Source organism: Puntigrus tetrazona, unplaced genomic scaffold, assembly GCF_018831695.1.
Source record: "Puntigrus tetrazona isolate hp1 unplaced genomic scaffold, ASM1883169v1 S000001081, whole genome shotgun sequence".
NCBI classification, from domain to species: domain Eukaryota; kingdom Metazoa; phylum Chordata; class Actinopteri; order Cypriniformes; family Cyprinidae; genus Puntigrus; species Puntigrus tetrazona.
In genome coordinates this window covers 413,942-420,076 of record NW_025048669.1, presented here as the reverse complement: position 1 = coordinate 420,076, position 6,135 = coordinate 413,942, and the positions used below count along the sequence as shown (strand labels likewise).

The 6,135-nt window shown below is 35.3% G+C and overlaps 1 pseudogene; it reads left to right on the top strand.

Annotated features, from left to right (window-relative positions):
• Nucleotides 1-676: 676 nt before the first annotated feature.
• Nucleotides 677-3,470, top strand: LOC122340930 (annotated as a pseudogene).
• Nucleotides 3,471-6,135: the final 2,665 nt, after the last annotated feature.

Here is a 6,135-nt window from a genome sequence, read left to right as displayed (position 1 = left end):
TAAAAATATAAAAACTGTGTTAATCAACTGTGTACATCCTGCTAAAAGTTCATAGGCTAATGCAATGACGTAATAATAATAATAATAATAATAAATAAAGCTTTAACATGCTGAAAGACCAAAATACCATCACTGTACTTCCTTACAGGTCACACTAACAATGATATTTCTACCATATTCTTTACTGAAATCTGACAGAGATTATCCGGAAACAATAAAAGTGCTTGAATGAAATAGCCTATAAGGAAAGAGTGAAAGCAAATCTGTTAACTAGCACAGTTGAGCAGTAAATAGAAACCAATCAGAATCGTTTTCGCGAGCGATGATGTCTGGTAAAGATGAATATCTTCACCTAATGGAAAATGACCTATTCACCGTGCCTGTAATTTCAATTATGTCTCCTGCACTACCATCTGCTGGTTTTGCGTGGAAATGCACCACAGCTGGAATACACATCGAGTTAGACCAACAACATTCAGATAAGGGAAATGCAGGAGGTTCAAAACGGTAGAGTTTAATATGTCTCTTAATGTTAGCTATGTAAACATCACTTTTACCTTGAATGCCGGTTCATTTGACTCCTATCTGTACTAATGCCATGTATGCCATTTTGTTTCAACCCAACTTGTAAAACTTTGAGGAAGAGGATAAGAGTCCAAAGTGCAATAAAGGTGTGGTAGACACAGGTGCAGAAGCAAAACGGTTTAGTTAAGCACACAGGAAGCCGAGAGATAAGGATGTATTAAAAATCTCTAACCTAACTGAGAACCTTCATCTATTGCAGTGGGACTGAAAACGACAAAATGACCAACTGGAAGCTTATTTTTTGCAGCCTATGTTTAATAACAGGTGAGGTGGTTGGTTTCCTGACATTAAAATGAGTGCAACAGTCAAGATCAAATCAATGACATTATGTTAGATTATGTTTTGTTGTGTCACAAAAGTGATTTGTTCTCTTTTTGCTTGCTCTATGTGTAATTTATATATGTGTATGTGTGTGTGTGTGTGTGTGTAAGATATGTAAGTATTAATGTTCTTAGTTTTCACAAGGGCTACAAAATGGCGGATTTTTTCAGCTACTTCATGCAGATTTATGCAGTCTTAAATACTATAGTGTATTCATGTGAATTATCAAAACGTGTAAACAGGTTTACTGATAGCTTAACTAAAGCTGTGATTTGTTATGAGACCATTTTCAAATGTAGAAAGGAATTTTACAAAATATTTTCAGATCATTCCCTTTCTTTATTTTTTTTTATCTTAAATATTATTTCTATATTGTGTAACTTTTTTGAAATGTTTGTGAAATATTATTAGATCCTGCATTAATTTTTTATTTTTTTTTGCATTTTGAAAATAATATTCACCTCATAGTGATGTCAGCTGGTTTTGGTCTGGAAGTGAAGATGAGTCAAACCACCATGGAGGTCGCCAGGGGTCGTGATGCCACCCTTGCATGTACTTTTAAACCTAAACAGCAAGAAAATGATCTTATCATTGTAACATGGGTTGGTGATGCTGATGAGACATCTGGGGAGAAGGTAAGCCAGGAAAAAAATGTCTAACCATGATTTGTGTTAAAACAATGTGCAATAATGAATAAATTGTCACAATGAAGCCATTAAATTGTTCTTTGTTTTGGCCTAATAGGTTGTTTTCGGTAATTATTACTCCTATGGTAAAGTAGACATTGGACCAGAGTACCAAGGCAAAGCCGTGATAGAAACTGACCTTGGTACAAAAACATCAAAACTGACACTAAAACAGGTCACTCTAAAAGAAAGCAGAACAATTCGATGTTTTGTTCAAATTCCTGGAGACATTGAAGGCAAAACATCTGACACTACTTTTCTTTTGGTTCAGGGTAAGATCTTTGGCACTTTGTCTCAAAAGAAAAGTATATACCTTCACATGGTGAGAAGAGTCCTTTCCTGAACGTTTTTTTTTTTTTTTTTAACAGTTGCACCGTCACAACCTGTTTGTAAGGTAGTAGGCACAGCAGAATACGGACACAATATTAGCCTGACCTGCGTCTCTGAAGAGGGCTCACCTACACCAGCATACAAATGGGAGAGATATGACGTCAAAAATGTCCCTCAAGCATTTCCTCTCAAAACCACCGAAAGTAAGTTCTGTTTGCCCTTCAATGGACTAGATTAATTACATATGTTGTCACTCTATGCTAAAATTTAAATATTTTTTTTGTGCAACAGAGGATGGAGTTCTGTCTCTGGTCAATGTGTCCATGGATACATCAGGTTTCTATATTTGCCTGTCAAGCAATAAGGTCGGATCAGCCAAATGTAACATGACACTGTCCGTAATGCCATGTGAGTATTTCCACATTTGCCTGCTCTGTGCTTTCTTTTTTTTAACGTCATAATTTGGGTCAGATTAATAGTTATCATGTACTGATAATAAAAGATCAGGATATTATACTTTAATGTCAACATGACAACTGACCTGATGTACTGGGTACTCTCTTATCAGTTTTTGTTCCTATAAAATTGTAAATATTATATATTTGGTGAGGTTCTAGGTGGACCTTCATGCTTACCATTTGGGTTTACTGGTATTTTGATATGTGCAAGTACCTTAACAGCAGTAAAATGTTTAATGTGTGAAATATTGACCACTTGACTGATTTTGATTTCCATGTCTTTTTTCTTTACAGCCTCTATGAATCTTGCCACAATAGGTATTGTGGCTGGTTGTATTGCTGGAGTTGCAGTGCTCGTAATAGTCATCATCTGCTGCTGCAAAGCGGAAGCAAAAGAAACAAAAAGACTATGAAATGGAGTAGGTCTCTATTTATGCTCTCAAAATAATAGATGAAGTGATTGTCAGTTTTTAGGTTACTAGGATGCTTTTTTAACTCACTTGTATGTTTGGTTTTTGCCTCAGGAGACCAGTGGTGGAATACCATGACAAACCACCTCTAGGAAATGCTGAGGACAGGAATACAGACGTCATGGCAATAAATGAAGAGAAAACTGACAAAGCTTCCCCTGATGACCTCAAAAATCACTATGACGACAGAGGTGGTCGTGATGATAACGGACATGGCTACGATGACCGCAGAGGAAGTCGTGATGACCTCAGAGATCACTACGACGATCGCAGAGGTAGTCGCGATGACCTCAGAGATCGTTACGATGAACGCAGAGGTAGTCGCGATGACCTCAGAGATCGCTACGACGATCGCGCAGGGGTAGTCGCGATGACCTCAGAGATCGTTACGACGAACGCAAAGGTAGTCGCGATGACCTCAGAGATCGCGCTCGACGATCGCAGAGGTAGTCGCGATGACCTCAGAGATCGTTACTGATGAACGCAGAGGTAGTCGCGATGACTTCAGAGATCGTTACGATGAACGCAGGGGTAGTCGCGATGACCTCAGAGATCGTTACGATGAACGCAGAGGTAGTCGCGATGACCTCAGAGATCGCTCACGACGATCGCAGAGGTAGTCACGATGACTTTTGAACAGTTCCCCTTGAGCTTACGTTGTGGGAAATAAGTTATGTTTTAAAGTATGAGTACAAATGAATGCACAAATAATAAAAAAAAATGAAAGCAAAATGTCACAGAACACAGAAGACTGTGTTCAGATAAAAACAACAACATTATTTAGCGATATTAACGATATAACCATTGAAAATGGTCACTAAGTAAATATAAAAAAAAATACTTGATTCTGATTGGTCAGTCGCCACATGCCAAGGTGTGTAAGGGATAATGTACATAATTAGCAGCACGGAGCAAAGCGGTTATTCTTTGATAACAACCTGCGGATGTACATTATTCCGCTTTTTACACTTGCTTCTTGCACAAAAGTAAATAATGGCAAATAAATGTAAATGGCAATAAAATATATTAATTTAAAATAAAAAGTTTGTTAGTTATCATATGATCCATTACAATTTACAAAACAATCGTTGCAGCAGCTTTGCTGAATTAAAAAAATGTACTCCAAATACTGAATTTTAGTATTTTATTACCAAACGCAGTTTCCACGAAGAAAAATGTGAGCGAGGAAATAGCGCCAACTGCAGGCAGTTACCGGATGAGCCTGTGTTATTAGTTTTACCTTTTGTTTTAGCAAACCTTGGCTGACGTGGCTGACCAATCAAAATCGAATATTCCACAAAGCCATGTAATAATCCCAGAATAATAACCGTTAAACTAATAACAAGTCTGAATTTAAGTCTAATTCCAATTTATTTAATAACTATGAATTAAGTAATGCTTTTATCTTGTAATCAAGAATTTTAATGTCACAATTTCAGTGTTTTTCTTTTTCAGACTTGTTTATCTCATAATTATGTTATAATTTCGATTTTTTTTTAAGGCTAGATTTTTTTACATGCCAGAAATGGGCCTCCATAGTTTTCTGTTTGGCAGCAATATAGAAATACAGAAAACTGTGATACACAACTAAAGCAACGAGTTGAAAGAAAACCTTGAGCCTTCACTCAAAACTTTTATATTTACATTGATCACGGGTTGTGACGGTTTTTACTTTCAACCCTGTAATCCTATACTACTATAATGCATTGATGTGAAATATATATAGATCATATATGTAGATCATGCATGTAGATCGTGTTTTAACCATTTTGAATATGATTGGGACAAAGTAGGCTAGTCAGTGATAGAGTTGGCTTTACAGACACAAAAACATCTTGTGTCGTGCATAGAGCGATAACCTGGCGATATGAATATGAATATGTACATGTGTGTGTGATCTAGATAGAGTATGTGTGTGTATATAGGTACATATGTATGTATGTAGTCTAAATGTGTGTGTGTATGTATGTGTAAACATATGTATACGTGTGTGTGTATGTTTGCTCGGTTTACTGAATGCAATTTCAGTTATGCATGTAATTATTTACAGGTAAAAGAATATTATATCACAATGCATCGTTTGATAATGCACTACTTTGAGAAAAATGCAGTTCCAAAATGTTGTACTTCTGGTGAAACCTATCTGCATTCAAGTGATGATAAAACATGAACACATAAAGATAGAATAAAATGTATTTGTTTTGTTTGAAAGCAGAGGCTTGGTTCTTTATTTTGATATATAATATAATATACAATTTTCCATCTATTTAGATTATAGTAAATTTAATGTGATTCATATGCATCAGAGAGTAAATGAAACAAGTAAGTTTTATGTAAAACTTTACAACTACTTCAATGGACTGGAGTAATTGTATATGTTGTCACTCTGCTATAGGTTAAACATTATTTTGTGCAACAGAGGATGGAGTTCTGTCTCTGATCAATTATGTGTTTTGATGAGGTTCAGTGGAGGGTTTGCTCGCATTTTGATGTGCAAGTATCTTAACATTAGTAAAATGTATAATGTCTGAAATATTGACCACTGAAGAAACTTTACTCATTTTGATTTCCATCTATTTATGTTTTTATACCCTCTATGAACCTACAGTAAGTGTGGCTGGTTGTATTGCTGGAGTTGCAGTGCTCGTAAGTCATCATCTGCTGCTGCAAACAGAAATAAACCAAAAGAAATTGAGTTTTTAAAAAAGTACTCTTACGTCTGTTATCTAAAGTAATTGACATTTCTATTTGAACTGCTCTACTGAATCATGAATGGATGGATGCATTCTTATATAGGCAGGGCTTCACGTGTAAATGCACACAAATGTAAACTGCCCTCTTAAAGTCATTTTTATACAGTTAGCTGAAATTAATAGATGTTACACATCTTGTTAGTCTAATTAAGTGATTCGACCTAGCCTTCTTAATTATTTATTATTATTATTATTATTATTATTATTATTATTATTATTATTATTATTTATCAGCCAGTAAAGTTGTTTAAAACAACAACAACAAATACATAACAAACACATAATGTTTTCAATTTACACTTTAAGTCACCTTAACGTATCTTTTTTCTTTATGTTTAATGCAAGATATTGCTGCATTTGTCTGACAGACGTATCCACTTGTGAAAAAAATGGGAGACCGTTTCAGTGGCTGTTGTTATATGAAGTAGTTTCTCTACTGAAGTCATTTCTTTGACATCCGTTTCATTGAATACAAAAACATGCACTCGGTATTTTTTTTCAGTTCAGCAACAACCGTTTAGCATCTTTGAAT